Below are 19485 nucleotides of genomic sequence, written 5' to 3'. Positions count from 1 at the left end.
GCTGCGACGTGAAAGGAGGCTTTAAGGTTAGTTCCGGGCCCGGTAGCGGGTGGAGGGGGGCCCGGCGACCTCGGGTGGGCAGCGATCTCGGGTAGGGGGGGCCCGGGGGCGGTCCTAGTAGCAGTGATTTTTCTTGAAGTGACACACCACCCGAGTTATGCTTGGTTTTTTGGTGAATTTTGACACACCAAGCTCAAGAGGTTGCCCATCACTGCCATAGTTATACTGTTGCTACAATGTACCTTGCTCATGTTCAGCTATACCTATTGCATATTGCCTGGGGTGAATCTCTTCATAAAGGAGATTAATAAATATAGATCTTTGGATTATCATAGCCACAAGAAAAGGTGTAGCAGCATAAAATACTGCAGGTACCTGTCTGGAGATGGGCATGTCCTTACTACCTAATTCCTTTGCCCTTATCATACATTACTGTAGCTTAGAAACGTTTATGTGCATGCTAGTAGGTTTACCAACTGTGCTGCACCTAGAATCCGGGACCAGAAAGGTTTGGGTGCAGTCTGTGTATAAACTTGTTTCACAAATTATAGAGTCTTTGTCAGCATGCTTACCATTTATGTCCCAAACGAAGATTTGAATATATATCTTAGCTGCTTAATTCCCTCTGCCCCCCTCCCCACAAAAAATGTGATTTTGTTTCATCTTTGTGAATAGCTAACTGGGTGTACTAGTGCACCCAGTGCTGTACATGGTAATAAGAGTTAATATAATGTTATCATGAAATATCTGTGTGGTAACTGCTGTGGGTGGCTGCCTGCCTTCTGAACTGATATGTTTCTAAATGACTGGGGCGTTTGGGTTAAATATTGTTACCTTGGGCAGTGGTTGGGTTTGCATTTTACTGGCTAGGATGGCAGTGTAAAAGTAATTGTCCTGTGTGTATAAATGAAAGGCAGCCCAGCAGGAAAATGCGTTCAGATGGAACAGCTGCATCACTTAAAGCAATTTATAATCATGTTTCTTTCAAGTTAAGGTAATGTACTGAAGTTCTCAGACAGAAAACATAATTCTTTGATTTTTTAGTACTGGAACTTAAAAAAAAATAGGGCTGATTCTTCCATTGGAGCTAAACCTCAACACATTATTCAGATGAGTATTCTTTTGCTTTTCACACAAGCCCTAAAGGAGAACATACCCTAATGGTATGCTGGAAAGGGTTAAGGAGGGCCAAGTCCAGCCCTCTGTCGTGCCTGGGTGTAAACAGAAGCGCTTCAGCCTATCATGTCTGATTGCTGTTCTGTGCTCCCGGAGAAAGCCAGACTCTGTAACATGATACATTACAGCTTGCTTCAACTTGCACAGTCTGCTGCGGTCTGCTGTTTCGCATCCACACAGAAGAATCACCACAAAAAAAAGGAGAGTGAGTGACTGTATAAAGCAGCCCATTTTCACTCTGTTGCTCATTCAGGAGAAGGTGCGAATTTTCTCACAGTTCACTCGGCCATTTACGCTTGCATATCTGGCATCTTGTCTGTGCCTTTCTGCCTTGCGGTGCTGGAATGGGAGGAGGCTTTGAGAAGCCGTGCAGAAGCAACATTAGCATCTGAAATGAGGTGGCTTTTAACCCATGCGGCACCCAATTAAGGACTGAGACGAGGTAAACGCTTAACTTTTCAAATTACTTAGCTTAGCACACATATTATTAAGAGATATCCTCTTGAAAGCAGATTGCAAGTCACGGAATGCAGGCGCATTGTTTCTGATAACATTTTTGAACGGAGTGGAGATTCTTTCAAAGTTAATTCTTGTATAAAAAAAAAAATGCGGTGATCATTGTTTCTGAATTTTTGTGTTGTTTTTAACTTCATTTTTGAATTTAAGTTTTCCGTAACTTAACTGAGTGGGATTTCTGCTTTTAGAAGAGGACATTTGTTATTTTCTCTATTTGAAACTAGGTAGCCTCTCTTTTACGCTTTGTGGAAATGAACAGCAGTACTGCAAGTGTGAATGAAAGGCATTCCCTGGAGAGGATCGATCTCACCAGTTGGCTTTAAAGATCTCAATCTGTAAGAAACCACTCTGTGGAAGGCAAATAGCTAATAGATTAAGATATGATTTCCGACTAGTGTAGGAAGCATTACTTAGGGGTGGACAGTACCTTTGAACAATTTTGATTTAAGGTACTTTGTTTTTGAATGATAGCCTTGAGGAGACCCTGTATACGATGATATTGTGTGTGTGGGGGAGGGGGGGTCGTCCCTGTCGTCCCTTTGCTGCTTTTCAGATACATAAGGTCGGTTTTTGTCTAATTATTCGAGACTCACAATAAACCATCCTAAGAGCATGTGAATCTGTCACAAAGTGAATCTGTAGTTTTAAAATAGAATATAATCAAATCTATTGCTTTAAGATGGTGTATTTGAAGATTTGATCCCTTTGCAGTGAAGTGGAAATACTTTCAGTAATTGAAAGCAGATTCATGTCTGCAGTTATATGAGCCAAACGTTTTTTTTTTTCTTTTTCTTTTTTTTCTTGTATAAACCTTTTGTTCACCGATTTTTAAAAAATGGTTTGGTTGATTTCTCCATGAGACCCCTGTTAAGTGATTATTAAATTAATCTTTCCAAAAATAGAACGAGAGAGACAAAGCTATATCACAGACCATTCATACTAGCAGGTTTAAAGGTTGCATAGAGGGTATATTTTTAGCGGCTTGTGATTTAACAGTTATGATTTGGTATTTAAAGCGCCCAACGCTGAGGTAGAAAATAGATGCTTGTAACTTGCTTTCTTAAAATATGCTCACAGCGGTTTATTATGAATTACGGGTTCACAAAAGAAGTAATGTGTTATGCAGTCCTGCCTAACACATCAGTTGAAGGCAGCTTTATTAGAACGCGACAGCCTTTCGGAGCTTTTATGGAATGCGGGATTCACTGGGGCCAGCAGCACACGTTAATTTGTGGATTTATAGCTGCCTTTTTCCCCCCCTCCTCCTAACTTTTGTTTCTCGTCTTTGGACGTGAATGAAACACGCTTAAGAACGCATACGGACATTTTGACCTGTAAGATAAAGTGAGGGTTTGTTTCTAGTATCCAGTCCTTCATACAAAGAGCTACGATTCCTTGATGTGTTAGCAGCTTTGAAGATAGAGAACAATGAGGTGAAACTGAAGGGCATCTTTAGTCTGTTGAAAGGTTAGATGAAAAAGCTGTCTCAGCAGTTGCAAGTAATGTCATGTGCTATATTACCAACAATCACGTATTTATTATTGTTTAAGGGCGCAAAAGCAAAAAAAAAATGTAAATTGTTTTGCTGAGCAAATACTTAAAAGTTTTTTTTCCATTTGGTTTGACCCGTTTTTCCGATTAAAAAAAAAAATTTTAGTCTTGTTTCACACATTTGATTGTAATGGAACATTTTTAATGTATGTTAAAACTTGCTAAGGCACAGCAATTGCCTTAACAAATAAATTGATTTGGAGCACACTACATTTTTAAGAAGCACTAACCAATGGAATGCTCTTCTCAATAGCTTTACTAGGTTTCATTGCAATACATGGCAGTGTCTTAGACTTTGAGAGAAGAAGAGGGAGAAAAATTTCTATAGGAAAGTCTTATAAATTTGCTAAGTAATATCAGTTAAGCATGCAAGAAACAGCCTTGAGTAAGGACCCAACTTCATTTTTAAACTGTTAGACTTGGGTTTTGTACTGTCCTTCAAAGTTTTACCATTGATTGTGCTTTAAAAGAGCTGCTCTTCAGTAGTAAACTGAAAAGAAATATTTATTTATTTATTGCATTTGTATCCCACATTTTTCCACCTATTTGCAGGCTCAATGTGGCTTACAGAGTTCCGTTATGGTTAACCAAAGCTGTTTTTTTTTTAAGTGTGAGATACTGTCTGATTAAAATTTAACCCCTGCAATGCAGATCCTAGTCCAACTTCCACAGCTGTGGAATTTAAAGTTCAAGAGCATAGATTCTTTAGCCACTGCTTGAAATCACCTCACATATGTAAGGAGGTTGTAGAGCAGCTGTTGAGAGCTTGTAGCTTGCAACACATCACTCTTAACCTTCCACTTTAAGGGAGACACTGTTCCAACTATTTCTACATAACATTTTTAAGCCCGAGGCTTGTCTAAACATTGAAACCTGCTTTTTAGTGTGTTCTTGATTTACTGTCTGCTTTTGTTTCCTCATTGTTTTTATACTGTAAAGACATGTGATCCACTGCTTCCTTACACAATACAATACTTTCCACTTAGCACAAAAATGCTTTTTCAGAATGATGCAAAGTGGGAAATGGTAGCTGTCTAAATACAATGATCATGATAATTAATGCTGTGAGATGGATTAAAATGCTGTATCCCAGATATTCATCGTTTTAAAGTGTCCACGACAAAAGCGTTGCTAAGCACCCGTCACTACAGGAAGAAACTGAAAATGACCCAAATTGAAGAACCTTGTTTTGAGTTGTATTCTTGCCTTTACTAAAGTGCTTTTCAAAAGGTTCAACAAAATGGGTATAATGCTTCCTGGGAAAAAAGGGGGGGGGGGGAAGCTGTTTTCAGCTGTGATCAGCAATTAATGGATAAAGCTTTTGAAATCCAGTTCTTCAATTTTTAACTAAACTCTGGTTCTCCTTATTACTTGTCAAATAGTAGTAGATGAGCATTCTAAAAGACACCATGTCTGAAAGCAGAGATTCTAATTTTAAACACCCTGAAATTAATACCTTTTTTTTTTTTTTTTTTGCTGTGAATGAAGAAATAAAATCTGTCTGGCGGCTTTTTTTGCCTTGCTCGATGGTGGTGTAGGTTTCTGAGAAGGACACTGCTTTACATTTATCACAAGACAACTGAGAACAGTGTTGAAGTTGATTGTATTTGACTATCACAGTTTGTGGTATAAAATATAGGGAAAGGTGGTAATCCATATATGTATTTTGCTCAGTTCTTGTTTTTTATAGGTATTTGTAGATTCACTATTAACAATTGTATTAGCAACATATTGCTTCCATGATAGCTTAGGTATATGTTTAGATTTACTAGATGGGGTTTCATTTTAAGTCCTAACTTCCAGACACTGTAGTTAAACAACTTGGAGAGAGTTAGATGTGTGTGTTGAGTATCAAAGCAACTAAATTTGTTGTTGTGAGGACCATACTATACCTTTAGCCTAAAAAGGTATAATGTAGTACAAAATAGTCAAAGGGAGGGGGTGGTGGTGAGGGTCAATCATAGGAAGGCCTGAAAGAACCTTTTCCTGAGACTGGAAGGTGGTAGAACTAGAGGACATGAATTGAGGTTGCAGGAGGGCAGACTCGGGAGTAATGTCAGGAAGTATTTTTTCACAGAGAGGGTGGTGGATACGTGGAATGCCCTCCCGCGGGGAGGTGGTGGAGATGAAAATGGTAATGGAATTCAAACATGCGTGGGATAAATACAAAGGAATCCTGTTTAGAAGGAATGGATCTATGGAATCTTAGCGGACATTTGGAGAATAAAACCGGTGCAGGGTGGACTTCTACGGTCTGTGCCCTGAGAAAGGCAGGGACAAATCAAACTCTGATATACATAGTAAAATGAGTTTATCTTGTTGGACAGACTGGATGGACTGTTCAGGACTTTATCTGTAAGAGAAGAGGTGTGTGTAGGTGGATTGTATAGTATTAGGATTTGAAAAGAAGGGAGAGATTTGACTTTAAATTACACTTTGTGTTCCCGGAAGCAGGCTTTGGTGTTGTCTGTTGGATCAGTTGAGTACATGCAGAGATTTCAGATGAACAATAGCAAGATTTAACTAGTTGGATAAAAACAACAACAAAAAAATACTGAATAGCATGATTGATAGCATCCTCTCAGCAGCAACATGCCAAGGAGTCCTCTAGTATTTCAAATAGTCTTTAGGTTTGTATTCATATTCAGACATTTAATTTTAGATTTAAGGCTAGAAAGCATTGCACTATAGGAGGGATCTCGAGTTAGTAGAACCACTTTTCTTTTGGAAAAGTTGGTAAGAGTTTTTAATTGGAACACTGAAACTATGACACTAATTCCCTCTGATTCATCATATTTTGAGGTATGTAAGCATACATATATTTAAGGTATAAGACACATAATTATTCAGAATGCCAGTTGGTGTTGATTTTCATTTTTATATCCTCCAGTCATCTTCCTGACTCCTTGACTTTTCTTATATTTTTTATACTTTTTGGAATGAAAGATGTTTACTTTGTACTCTGAATATATTTGTTCCTGTGTGTATGCTTTTTCCCCCCTAATTTTTTGTGTACATGTATTACTGTAACTTTTCCATAGAATTGTGATGGCTCCAATGCAGTTGCACTAGGATATCTTTGGTTATGGTGGTGTAAATGGCGATTTTTTTTTGGGGGGGGGAGGGGGATTTTGAAAACGCTTTAAACTTTTTTTTTTTTCCTCAGAAGATGAAATGCAAAAATTACTTGTGTGTACTACTGATTTATTTAAAAGGTAGGCTTTAGGCAGCAGGTAGAGGAGGTACTGATATACTGTGTTGCTTGCCTTGTACTTGACCCATTTGGACATGTTCTGGTGTAAGTTTGTATTTGTATATAAAATAAAAACTTTGAGGCCATAAAGTGAAGCTTCTTTTTTTTTCAGTACTACTGCTTCTATGCATGCTTATCTTTTGCTTTTGCTGATTATATAAACTATGCAAAATTTAACATGGAAAATGTTTTATTAATGTATAAAGAATTAAGGACATGTAAAGTAAGAGCTTACTGCTCTAAAAGGTGATAGCCTTGTCTACTTGCAAATTAGTATACAAATGTTTTGCATTGTTTCAGTGAAATCCAGCCATAATGTGTTGTCTTTTTTTTTTTTGTATATGGGATTGGAAGGGGCAGTTACCTCCAGAGAAAAGAAATGAGATCCTGAGCAATTTAAATGCCAGATATAATTGGTAAAATTGGGAAAGAAATAACACACTGCAACATTAAAAGGAAATAGTTCTGAACTGCAGCAGTCATCTTGGGCACATGTAATTTGATAACTCTCTGTGCTAAGATTTTTTGGCCTTTTAAAGTCTCTTTTTTAGACCTTTTACTGTGGTTTTTGCCATTGCATTGGCTCACAGTGTGAATGGAAAAATCACAAGCAAAAAAACTCTTTCCATTCATTCTCAGCTACTCTGTAATTACTGCAGCTGCAAAAATAATAATTTCAATATTAAAACTGGATGTTTATATGAAATCTAAATCGGCAGGTCTGCAGAAAATGTGATCAGATGGCAGTGTTAATATTTCAAAACCTTTTTCTTTTTATCATAAGCTTCTTCCAAGGGGAAAAATCTCTCAGCAGGGGGAGCTGTGAAATGTAGTCAGGGACGATTTTATTTTAAATAAAACAAAATTGCCTTACATAACATTGTTAACCTTTTGTAATTATTTAACCATTATTTCATTTTACCCCCTACCTAAATGTTGTGCATTAGTGCTTTAGACACCTGGCTGTGCATCTCAAAGTTTATTTGTCTTTCAATTCCTGTGATAGTAGGGGGCAGTACATCTCCTTAATTAACTAAATCTTTGTTCAGGGAAATGCTGAAAGGCCAGGATAGTTAAACAAGGCCATTTGGATTTGTGATAAGGTCGATGTCAGATGCAAGGAAAGTGGTTAAATGCATTATCACTGTATTTAGCTCATAATCAGTAAAGTGACCTTGGTTGAGGTAGAAATAATTATTTGGTTATTTTATGAGAGCCATCTCGTGCTTCTTTTGCTGTCCAGAAATTATGTCATGCATAGTCTTGGTTCTGTGTTTTTGTTTTTATTATTATTCATCTTATTTCTATGCCTCCTCGGTTGTGGATTAGATTGATGATGGACTTGAGACAGAAATGGACTTTCTCATAATGGTAGAATTTTTGTACTTAAGGGTCTATCCCATATATTGATTAATAGGTGCAGATATATCCCTTCATTAATTATTAAGGTGACCAGGCTGGCTGACCATTCCATAGCTGCTTTTAGGGATCCTTTAATGATGATGTTCAGTCTCTTTGCAAGGGAGCTGCTATTCTGCTACTTTTCAAATTGTTTTTAAGCTATTAAGAGGAGGTACCTGCCAGCTTCAATTTTAGCACTGGGAATAATGTTTGTTTTATCAAATGCCTAAGAGTGTATGCTAGAAAGTTGCATAGTAGCTCTCTGGCTGCTGTTCTAGTTCTAAGACATTTCCAAGTGAATTCTACTTTGAGGCAGTACAGTACATTCAGTTAGGATACCACAGTAAGAGAAGGCTGTAGTCACTTACCAGAGGAGATTTTCTGTTTTGTAACAGAAGGACTTGTTTACTTAAGAGCAGCAAGCATATGCCATATGGATTAGTAGGTGATAAGTTGCTGCATGGTGTCGATATTTATTGTATGCTAAATCGACCTTAGCTTCTTGCTGTGGTAGGGGGTGGGGAAAGGGAATGAGAATAGGTGAATTATGGGCATGGACACACAGATGTAAGATATGTGACTTCAGTGTTGACTTAATACAACCTCAAGGAAGAAAGACTACCTCAAAGCAATATTTGTTTTGTACAAGTCATCAGTAAAGTGAGTGGAACACACCATATCGGTCCCTTGCCCTGCCCCCTTCCTCTGTCAAGAACTTGCTTTCTTGGAGAAGTGTGTGTAGTGATGTATAATCTTTTACTGTCCACCTAAAATGTGGTAGATTGCTAAAGAAGATTTCTATAATCTTTTGAAATATGTTTTACATTTTGATATTTTACTGATGGGAGATATTAATCAATATTTGGAAAACTGTGAGGACCCAAATGGGTTAGAGTATTTAAAATCTTGGAATTTAACCCGCCCTGAATTTAGTATATTGCATGTGAGGGACCATCATTTTGGTCTTTTGGCCTATTCTGACTCTTCCTCTTTTGTTCTTAACTCTCTCTAGATATGGACCCCAATAACCTGGTTGGATCACTTTCTATTAAAATTTAACGTAAGATGGAAGGAAACAGGTTAAATTCAACCCCAAAGTCTCATACTTATTCTAGAGGTAAAATTGAAATAATTCCTTTTGGAATGAAATAGTATAGGGTCTTATGGAGGGCAATAATATTATGCTAATTGATAATTGGAGCAAAGTTTTTCAAAGGCATTATTGGATATTATTACCCCTGTAAGAAGAAGGGCAGTTTGAAATCAGCCTCAGAATCCTTGGTTTGATGAAGAATTGTCATCACTGTTGTAAACTACTAAGGATCTGGCAGAAAAATAAAACTAAAAGTTAATAGCATATATAAACCATTTGATTAGGGCCAAAAAATTATTCTCAATACAACTGAATGAATAGTTTGCTATCTCGGCTAAAATGTTGTCCGACTATTTTAGAAGTAAAGTGAATAAAATCCAGCATCAGATATTATCACTTAAGAATCTATCTATCTGCAGACTCTTTTTAAGATAACGGAGGATAGAGTCTAGGCCAGCAGAAAGATATTGGGTTAATTTTTCAGAAATATCAGAGGATGGTATTATTTAGTAAGTACAGGTTTTCCTGTTATTCCCTGAACACCTGTCCACCATATTTAATTAAATCTGTCCCTAGATTTATTTATTTTGTGCTATTGAGTTGGTTGAATTATCATTTATCAGGTTCTATCATTCTGACCTCCATTTTGATAAATGAACAGTTGTCTCTTGCAGACATCACTAGCTATCAGCCGGTAGCACGGTTGTTTGTAAAAATTAAGGAAGGTTTATTAACTAGACAAGTGCTTATTTAGAGAAATTCCAGTTATTACATGAATCCCAGTCTGGATTTCAAACCAATCCCAGTACAGAATCTTGTGCTTGGCTTTTTGCTGGTAGAGGGCAGAAAGTTACTTGGGAAAGGACAGAAAGCAATTATAATACAATTAGATCTTTCTAGTGGATCATTGATTATTGTTGAGCATTTTAAACAAATTTGGGATTGATAAAAAGATACTTGGTTTGAGGGCCTTTTAATGTTTAGAACATATAAAGTGAAATTTCAGGATCAGTTATCAGATGCTTGGCAGGTAAAATGGGGAGTCTGACAAGGATGTCCGCTTTTCCCTCGTTTATTTAGGGGCCCTTTTACCAAACTTCAGTAGGTCTCTTGCGGGCTTGGTGTGCGGTGATTTGGCCGTACTGCAGTAGAGCCGACTCCAACCCCATGGCATTTCCGGTGCCAAAAAATCATTTTTAATTTTAACCTGCGATAATCAGGCAGCACAACACACACCTAAGTAGGAGACAGTAAGGAATCCCCCCACAAATGGCCACATGGTAAGGGCTCTCCCCATCCCAGAAATGACCGCATGGCAAGAGTTACACTTAGCACACTGATATTTTCTTTCTTTTTTAATCCTTTTACTGGTGGTAGTAAAAGGTGGCTTCAGTGTGTGGCCAACTGGTGCACCAGCACCACTGCAGGGGTTCTTTTACCACCACTTGGTAAGAGGGTCTCTTAATGTATTAATGTCTTCCTTGGGAATGTTGCTAACTGATTTAGGGCCCTGTTACTGTGCTGTAGGCACGCTAACGTTTTAGTGCATGCTAACGGTGGAGATACCCATTATATTTCTATGGGTGTCCCTAGCATTAGCACGGGATCATTTTTATCATGCGCTAAAAGGTTTGCACGCCTGCAGCATGGCTTAGTAAACATAAGGATTTAAAATTTTTAGCTATGCTGATGATATTACAATTTTTATTCCTGTTTATCAGGAAGTGGAAGATTGGAGATTCAATTTTTTATACAATAAAGACAGACAATAATGGATTCAAATTAAATATGGAAAAAAACCCTAAACTCTTATAGGTCAACGTGACAATATTTCAAATGACAATAATTTTATTTTTGAAGATAGTATCAAAATTCTAGGAATTACACTGTCAAGTACATTGAAGTTGGCTACTCAGGTTAGTTTAGTAGTAAGGAAATCACTTCTACTTCTGAGAAAACTCAGAAGAATTCACAATCTTCTGGAGGTAATTGCTTTTTGTAGAGTAGTCCAAAGGCATTGTCTTTCTTTGTTAAACTACTGTAACATTATTCATGCAGGAATTTCTCAATTACAGCTTAAACTAAAACTTATTCAGAATACTGCAGCTGGTCTGACTTTCTCAGCTTGTAAACTTGATAGTGTGACCCTTTTGCTGATAAATTTGCATTGGCTCCCTATGGAAGCTCAATTTTGTTTTAAGGTTTGCGTGATAGTTTATAGAATACTTTATGGTTTGGCACCAGTTTATATGTCTGATTTAATTTGTATATAATCTTTTAAATATTACAATTCCTAATACAGTGCTTTTACATTTCCCTAGTCCAAAAGGTGGGCAATTTTAAACATCTGATTTATACATGTTAGTCTTCTGAAAATTGTTTTCACAGTGAATAATACTTGCTTACTTGTTCTTTCTATACCTGAAGAGTCTTACATTTTTGAGTCTCTGCTCATGCTGAATTTGTTTCTACCACTGATCCTGATTATGACTTTTTTTTTTTTAGCTGCATTGATTTCTTTTGAAACCATACACAGTATTTGTAGTGTGACTGCACTGCAGATTTCCACAGAGCCATGATGATTGCTATTTTGATTGTAAATCTATTATTCCATCTAGACATTCTACTAGCCATTTTTGACTATGGCACTTCATTGAGTTGGTTTGAGAGAGAGCCACAGTGACCACCAAGATCAAGCTGGAGTGCATCTTTGCATATGAGAAGTTTGACTTTATCTTTCCTTATCATCCCGCTAGACAAGTGATGCTCCTGGCATAGGGTTAGTGCAGGCTGGAGTTCTTCAGCAGATGGTGACAGTGGGCTACCTACTGTAAGACATGCATGAGGTAGGCCTGCGATCCCAGCTTTTGTAGCCTATGCTTTCAGGACTAGATCATTTTGGTCAATTACTCCTGAGGTTTGGACCAAGGTCCAGAATGAGCCAGGAGGGCTTTGTACCTTCATCCAGGAACATAATGGTTAAGCCATTAGCCCCTGCCATTTGGGCGGGGGGGTAGTAGGTCTCAGTCCTACCCCCAAGGCCCATTGCAGTACAGGTTGAAAAATAGTCTTGACAGTTTGGCCTTCCTTATTCTCCTAGCTTCTCTTCCAAAAAAAGAAAAGCTGCCTTTGAGTACTGCGGCCAGCAAAAGTAGTGTCGGATGAAGCTTTACATCCCAGTTCTGAAAAGGGATGTGCCACGGGGGTTTTCAGCCACTTGATGCCACAGGATCGGGGGCTAAAGTGGTTCCACTGGGTCATGGTGGTGTTTGGTATGAAGAGGCCAGCCCTTTGTGAGCAGTACAAAGTAAAAGCATTGCAACTGCAATTCTTCTGTTTTTGGTGGAAATGGCAACCGTTATAGCACCACCTCACTGAAGTGTGTGTGTGTGGGGGGGGGGGGGGGGGCGGTGAGACCCAGGGATGCAGTCACTCTCCCTGAGCTTTGAAATTTTCCAGCGAGGCCTCAATGGATATGATGGGCTTCACCAGTGGTGTGCTGGTAAATGTTTAACAACAGGCTCTCTTCCCGGTCCCCCTCTGCGCCCCCCCCCCCCCCAAATTGCAGACTTGGCTATAGCCGGGGAAAGAGCCTGGGTGGGGGGGGGGGGTGGCAATGCATTACTCCAGGAAAAAAAATTAAATGATCCCAGGTTCCAATCTAATTCATGTTTAATGTGCGATAAAAATGCCATAAATAAGTAAATATAAACTTTTAATGTTGAGCACCTGATTCTCAAAGTGAACATATTCCAAACACTATAATGAAAATAAAATGATTTTTTTCTACCTTTGTTGTCTGGTGACTGTTTTTCTGATCATGCTGGCCCAGTATCCAATTCTGCTGCTATCTGTCCTCTTAACTCCATTTCCAGGGCTTCCTTTCCATTTATTTCTTTCCTTTCCTCCTTTCTTCTTCATTTCTGGTCCTCAGCTTCTGCCTATTTTCTTCATCCATGTGCAGTTTTTCTCCTCCCTTCCTTTTCCCACATCTCATCTCCTTCCTCACTCTTCCCTCCCCTCCATCCATGTCCAGCATTTCTTCTCTCTCCCCTACCCTCCATCCACCTATGTCCAGCAGTGACCCTCCTCTCCCCTGCATGCACCCATACTCAGCAACCCTCCTTTCCCCTGCCCTCCATCCACGGCATACCCAGCGACTCCTTTCTCTCCCCGTCACCCCCTCCCGAGTTGTTCAGCGAATTCTCCTCCCCTCCCTCTGGACCCGGTCCCTCACCGACCTGACTCTGAGTCACCCTGCCTTGTCCTTCGAATTCTTCGGGGCAGGCAGCCTTGCCTGCCCGCTGCCAGCGCTGACTCTCCCCTCGCTGCCGGATCGCACTTCAAAATGGCCGCCGTGACTTACAAGGGCGGCCTCCAAGACTTCTGCAGAAATCTCGCGAGGCCGCCTCTGGAAGTCTTGGCGGCCATTTTTAAAGCACAAACCGGCAGCGGGGGAGAGTTAGCGCTGGCAGCGGGCAGGCAAGACTGCCTGTCCTGAAGAACTTGAAGGACAAGGCAGGGTGACTCAGAGTCAGGTCGGTGAGGGACCGGATCCGGAGGGAGGGAGGAGAGCCGGCTCGTGCTTTTTAACAACCAGCTCGCAAGTCAGAAGAAAATTTAACAACCGGCTGTTGCGAGCCGGTGCGAGCCGGCTCCAGCACACCACTGGGCCTCACTAAGGTTGGGTGGTAAGCATGCTAGAGCCAGTGTGTGCCGACATATCTCCAGGGTGTGGTTTGACTACATAGTTTGTAACTACACTGACTACATAGTTTGTAACCTTTAGATTGTAAGCTCTCTTGAGCAGGGACTATCCTTCTCCATGTTAAACTTGTACAGCGCTGCGTAACCCTGGCAGCGCTATAGAAATGCTAAGAAGTAGTAGTAGAAAGGGAGGTGTTTTTCTCCACAGAAGTTAGAGCAGGACCAGAAGCGGAGTCTGTGTGTACAGGGTGGCCCATGGACTTATCCATCTGCAGCATCTGGAGTCTATGAATGTGTATGAACTTACTTCAGGCCACTCTAGAGAACATAGGGGTCAAGCCTGCTCCCTCATCTCTAGTCTGGCTAATCTCCCTCTGCCAATATTGCTAGAACAGTAGTTCTCAACCAGTGTGTCAAGACACACTGGTATACCCCCAAGAGGTGGGAGATGTCACAAAAACTTTTGGTGTAGACAGCAAGCATGTGTTTCCTTTACAATTATTGGTGCCTGCAAGCTGGGAAGACCAGCAATTTTGAGAGTCAGGTTCTTGAAACCCCTGTAACTGGTCCTTATGTCTTCTTCCCCACTACCTCCAGTAATACGTGCTGCATCCCACCCCAACTGAAAATGTTGTAAGTCTACTGCCCATAGGTTTCTGCTATATAGTTTGAGTAGCATATTTACTTCACAGTATCTAACAGTGGAGGGATTTTGTGTTGCTGTCATTAAGGTGACATTATAATTTTGAATATTTTTGTTTTCTATGGTAAGTGAGAAATCTGGGACTGATGCGTTACATACAGCCTTTTGATATGGGACAGGCAGATTCATATTAAATTTAGGGTTAAACAATGAAATATTTAGATCTCCTTTGTTCAGCTGTGAATTTTAGTGTTTGTTGTGCCATATACATGAATGTTGTCTGTCAGGTATATCACAGCAGAAGAAAGATTGAGAGCCACTGTGCTAGGAGAGCTAACCTGGTAGGGTCACCGTAGGCACCTGCTCTGAGGGGTACCCCTAGATCCTCCCACATAGATAGTAATCACCTCGGATGACAGCCTCTACAGATGGTGAGCTCACTGTCACTATAGCCTAGACCAGTGGTGGTATGGTCCATCAAGTATTTGTTGAAGGTGATTCAATTGACTTTGCAGTCCTTCCACCTTGAGTAGGGAGGTCTGTAGGAGTTATGTTGGCCACTGCCATGGCAATGGTCTACCTAAACAAACAAAGGGAAATTGGTGCAGTTGGATTGCTAGAGTTGGCCTGGCTCCTCCTTCCCTTCTGGTACGGTGTGCTGAGGGTCCACCTTTTGGGCATATAAAATGGGCCTTCTTGAAGTATCGTACCCTGAAGATGGCATTTCAGAGTGCTATCTGTCCAGGAGGATCTAGAATTGCAGGCCTTGTCCTTCCACAGAATGTGGTCTTGGAATGGTTCCATTGTTTTTACCTATAGTGGTCTCCATTCCATTTGGACCAGGTGATTGTTCTCCATGCTTTTACCGCTGGAGGGGATTCTGGGCTGTTTAGAAAGATCCTCAAGCTAGATATCAGAAGGGTACTTTTTATTTTTAGGACCTCCAAGTAACAAAAAAAAAAAAAAAAGCCCAAACTCCTCTGTAAATCCAATAGGGTATCCTCTTTCGGAGGCCACAAAAAGGTAGCACAGCATCTAGGTCTTGAATTATGAACTGGATCAAGTTGTCCATTAAGTAAGCTTATATTATTTGCCAAAAGGTTGTCCTGGTATTACTGTGAGCTCAATGGTCTTGAGTACAAGTGGCATCCTGGGTAGAAGCGGGTAGTCTTGCCGTAGAATTTCCACAGAGTGATAACCTGATTGTTGCTGCATTCTTTTGTTAAATGCTTACATTTGGGCTAAAGGCAATTTTTCCTTCAGCACAACAGTTATTCTGGAGGCCTTGTCTTCCTCCATACAAAGAACTGCTTTTGTATATTTCGTTCTGGACTGGTCTAGTAGGACAATAAGGAAGGTGATATCTATTCATACATGTTAATTTCCTTCCCATGAGTCCTACTAGACTAGTCCAGTGCCTGCCCTGAAAGACTGGAGTTACTTTGGTACTTACTATGACTCTGTTCTGGCTGAGGAATAAGCAAGTTCCTAATAATGGTACTATTCTTTCTGCAGTGATTTGTTAGAATTTTTTAAATTAGTTATTGATTTTATATAATGAAGAGGGGTTGTACCTGTTCTGCTTTGGCACTGGTGTACTCAAAGGCTCAGTTTACACCAGCATTTATATCTCTACCTACATGTGCTGTTTGGGAAAGGACATTGGACTGGTCTACTGTGTTTCAGTTTCAGCACTGAAACTGGCCCAAAATCTGGGTTTGGGTTTTGGCAAAAATGCCAGTGCGTTTTCAGCTGAGCCAAGACTCCCCCTTCCTCCCCCCCGGGCCACCTGCCTACCTTAAGAAAGATCTTGGTTTCGGTCAGGCTTTACTTGAGGCAAGGAAGTTATAAATTTCAACTTATTTTTTCAACCATATGCACTCTTTATATTACAGTTTGCTCTGTTTTGTGTGACCTAGCTATAATTCTTCAGTTTAATCTTAAGTTTTGCTGAAATAATTTTCTAGCTCAAGAAGCTCATTAATAGATCACACAGTTGGCAAGTGGCTAGTATAACCTAAAAATTATTCATTTACCCTTCTCTCCTGCAGTTTTCAAAAGCCTTCTAGCTCACAGTAAAGCATTTGCATTCCTTGAGTTACTCTATTACATGAGAGAGCAAGAGTTTGAAGCATATCGCCGTATAATAGTTTTCATTTTTCATTGTTATTTTTTTTAGTTCTCTGAAGGATGCTTAATATGTTGTAGAGCCTATAGTAATAAATTCTGCTTATTATAGTCACTGTTGTAAAAATAGTTTATATCAGATACATCATAACCTACATTTGCTTTACAAAACCTGTCAAACATTACTGATGGTAGAGGAGCAGTTGCTTTTTACCTCTACTATGTTCTCTTTGATTGTAATTAATCAGTGCTAAACAGAAGTCATGTCACTAGAAAATAGGGTTTTGATTTCTGCTCTACGTTATTTTACAATTAGTCAAGTACAATGCTCTGTGACTTTTTTTTTTTTTTTTTTGCTAATGGTGTTGGCACTATGCAGCAGATTGTTGTTCATAATATAAGAATAATGTATTTTTTAACATTTCATTACATTTTTATATCACACATTAAATGTTGAGTAAATTAGCAATAGCAGCTGGAATATTAAAATAGGCTAGGACAGTAGTAAGTGCATCCTATTGAGCTGAGGCAATAAAGTGTGCTAGAATTTGCACACCTGATAAGGTCAGGTTTAGTGCACAAATAAATTGGGTGGACACCCTGCACAAAAACCAGTTTTGCACAAAGCCTTGCAGTAACAACCCATGTGCTAGCTGTCGGGACTGGGCATGCTGCATCATCTCCTCTCCTGACTTGTTCAGTTCCCACCTCTACCCACACAGGTTTTTGTTTCTGACTGGTTTTTGCATGGGTGTTAGCATGTGCTACTGTGTGCTATAGTGATTTTATATGACTGAAGTTAGCCATTCTGTGGGCCAACATTTTGGTTTTAGAAAAAGCACATATACAGCCAGCAATGAGTGGTGACTGGTTTAAGTATATTTAAATGCCAGATTAGTATAAAATGTGTGTGCGTTTTATTAAAGGGATAATTCAGAAAGCATGCATGCTCATATGGACCTATCGGTTTTTTTGGCATATTTTTACTTGGTTAGTGCAGTGGACTTTGGTCCTGGGGAAATGAGTTCATTTCCCACTGCAGCACCTTATGACTCTGGGCAAGTCACTTAAGCCTCCATTGCCCCTGGTACAAAATAAGTACCTGAATATATGTAAACCGCTTTGAATGTAGTTGTGGTATATCAAGTCCCATTTCCCTTCCCTACTTATCCCTTTAGATTAAAATTCTTTTTAGATTTCAGATTATATTCTTTAATCTTTGCTTTTACACGCTTTAGTTACCTTCTGCAATAACAAAATGAAATGCTGTTCTGTTTACTAAATTTGATCTCTATAATGTGCCCAGTTCCATATTTTGGCAATCTACCCCCCCCTGAAATCCTGCCATATTGCCCACCTCCCCCTCTTCCCCCACTTGTACTTTTATAATACTACACCTGGTTGCTAATAAGAGAGCAGCATTGGTTTGGGATATGTGGCTGAAGCATTCATATTAATTATCAATAAACTAAATCATAACCACGTAATAACTGAACTATATACAGCATTAAGCGTGAACCCCAGGCCATGAAGTGACAACTGTAGATGTGCTATCATTATCCAGGGGCCTTGCTTCTGCAGCTAGTTCTGCAACAAGAGGACAGACTGTCTCGCAAGTCACAATAAGATGACCATCAAAAGCTACCCCCCTTTAACAGCTTTGAAGATAGAGGGTGGTTAAAACATAATAGGAAGGTTTGCTTATTTTCAAATATAAACCAATTAATACTGAACCGTATTTTTGAAATTGAAAAATAGCGACCATTGTGGCAAAAATATATTTAGGAAATACTAAACCAAGTCCACAATACATTTGGAAAGCCTAAGAAAGTCTTTAAAATGCATAAACAAACAGCAGGCAAGCCATCTAATACCCACAGATAATGTTTACTAGTTGGATATGACAGAAGTAGAGGACTTAGCCAAGGAGTACCTGCCATATTTTTACTAGCTATGAAGGCAGCTAGCTGTGAGGGCCCTAAAAGATAGTTAAAATATTGATCACATAGATCTACACATTTACAAGATAAGTGCACCAAAAAAAAGTCCCCCAACTGTTTTCTCTACTGCCTTGAGTACTCTTGGTAATAACAATTGTTCTACCCCCCCCCCCTTTTTTTTTTTTACAAAGCCGCACGGTAATGCCATCACAGCCCATTTAAAGTGAATGGGCTATGTCGGCATTGCAGTGTGGCAGCCGCCAGCATGGCTTATAAAGTGGGGGGAGGGGAAGGTAGAAATTTAAGTTAGGTGGTGAAAACATGCAAAGTATTGCTCTTGGAATTATTTCCAACACCTCTGTGGGTGTTTGTATATGTGTCTGCCATGATGAGGAGAGAAGAAGAGCAGTTGAATGGAGCAATACCTAAATATCCCATTGTTTTTAGAACAAAAATTAAAAATTAGCGCACGCTAATGATACACACCCATTATATTCCTACAGGTGTTTCTACATTAGCGTGTGCTAAAAAGTTTGTGCAGCTTAGTAAACATGGCCCAAAATGTTTTCTCTTTGCTTTCCTATGGCTCCAGTACACTCCCCCCCCCCCCCCCCCCCCCATCTCAAGCCACTGTTCCTCAAGATCACACTCTTCTTTCAGTGGCCAACAAATAGATCAGTTAACCCAGTGCATTAATCACATTTGTCAAAAATTTCAGAACCCTAGACTGTCTTCATCAAATTAAAATATCTTATTACTGGATCTCGGCCACATCACTCGAGCTCAACTGTTCTCACTGCTCTTAAGCTTTATATTTGTTTGTTCTAAAATTTGGTTTTACCGCCTTTACTTAGGTCAAAGCAGTTTACAAACGATAACATTCTAAATAAAATGGAAAGGAACTCCAATTAAAACATATACACATTCCATATGAGATAAGAAAATTAAAAAAAAAATTTTGATACTAAAGGCTGCATCTCTGAGGTCGCATGGGCTGTGGATGGCAACATCTAAATGGGCAGATTAAATGCCAGCTGGAAATTGTGGGCTTTTAATGATGACTTAAATCTTGGCAGGG

The 19485-nt window shown here is 39.6% G+C and overlaps 1 protein-coding gene across 3 annotated transcripts in view; it reads left to right on the top strand.

Annotated features, from left to right (window-relative positions):
* The first annotated feature begins 1320 nt into the window (after nucleotides 1-1320).
* Nucleotides 1321-19485, top strand: part of TENM3 (teneurin transmembrane protein 3) — a 582976-nt gene continuing 564811 nt past the window's right edge. For 2 of the 3 annotated variants that reach the window (XM_030191520.1, XM_030191518.1), the window contains exon 1: nucleotides 1321-1618. The gene's annotated coding sequence lies outside the window, so the exon portion shown is untranslated. Of the gene's footprint in view, nucleotides 1619-2008; nucleotides 2028-19485 lie in introns of those variants that run through there. The other variant, XM_030191519.1, reaches the window with a different exon arrangement.

The sequence above is a fragment of the Microcaecilia unicolor genome, chromosome 2 (genome assembly GCF_901765095.1).
Source record: "Microcaecilia unicolor chromosome 2, aMicUni1.1, whole genome shotgun sequence".
In the NCBI taxonomy this organism is placed as follows: Eukaryota; Metazoa; Chordata; class Amphibia; order Gymnophiona; family Siphonopidae; genus Microcaecilia; species Microcaecilia unicolor.
Note: the sequence above shows the minus strand (reverse complement) of the source record. Positions and strands in the feature narration are given on the sequence as shown.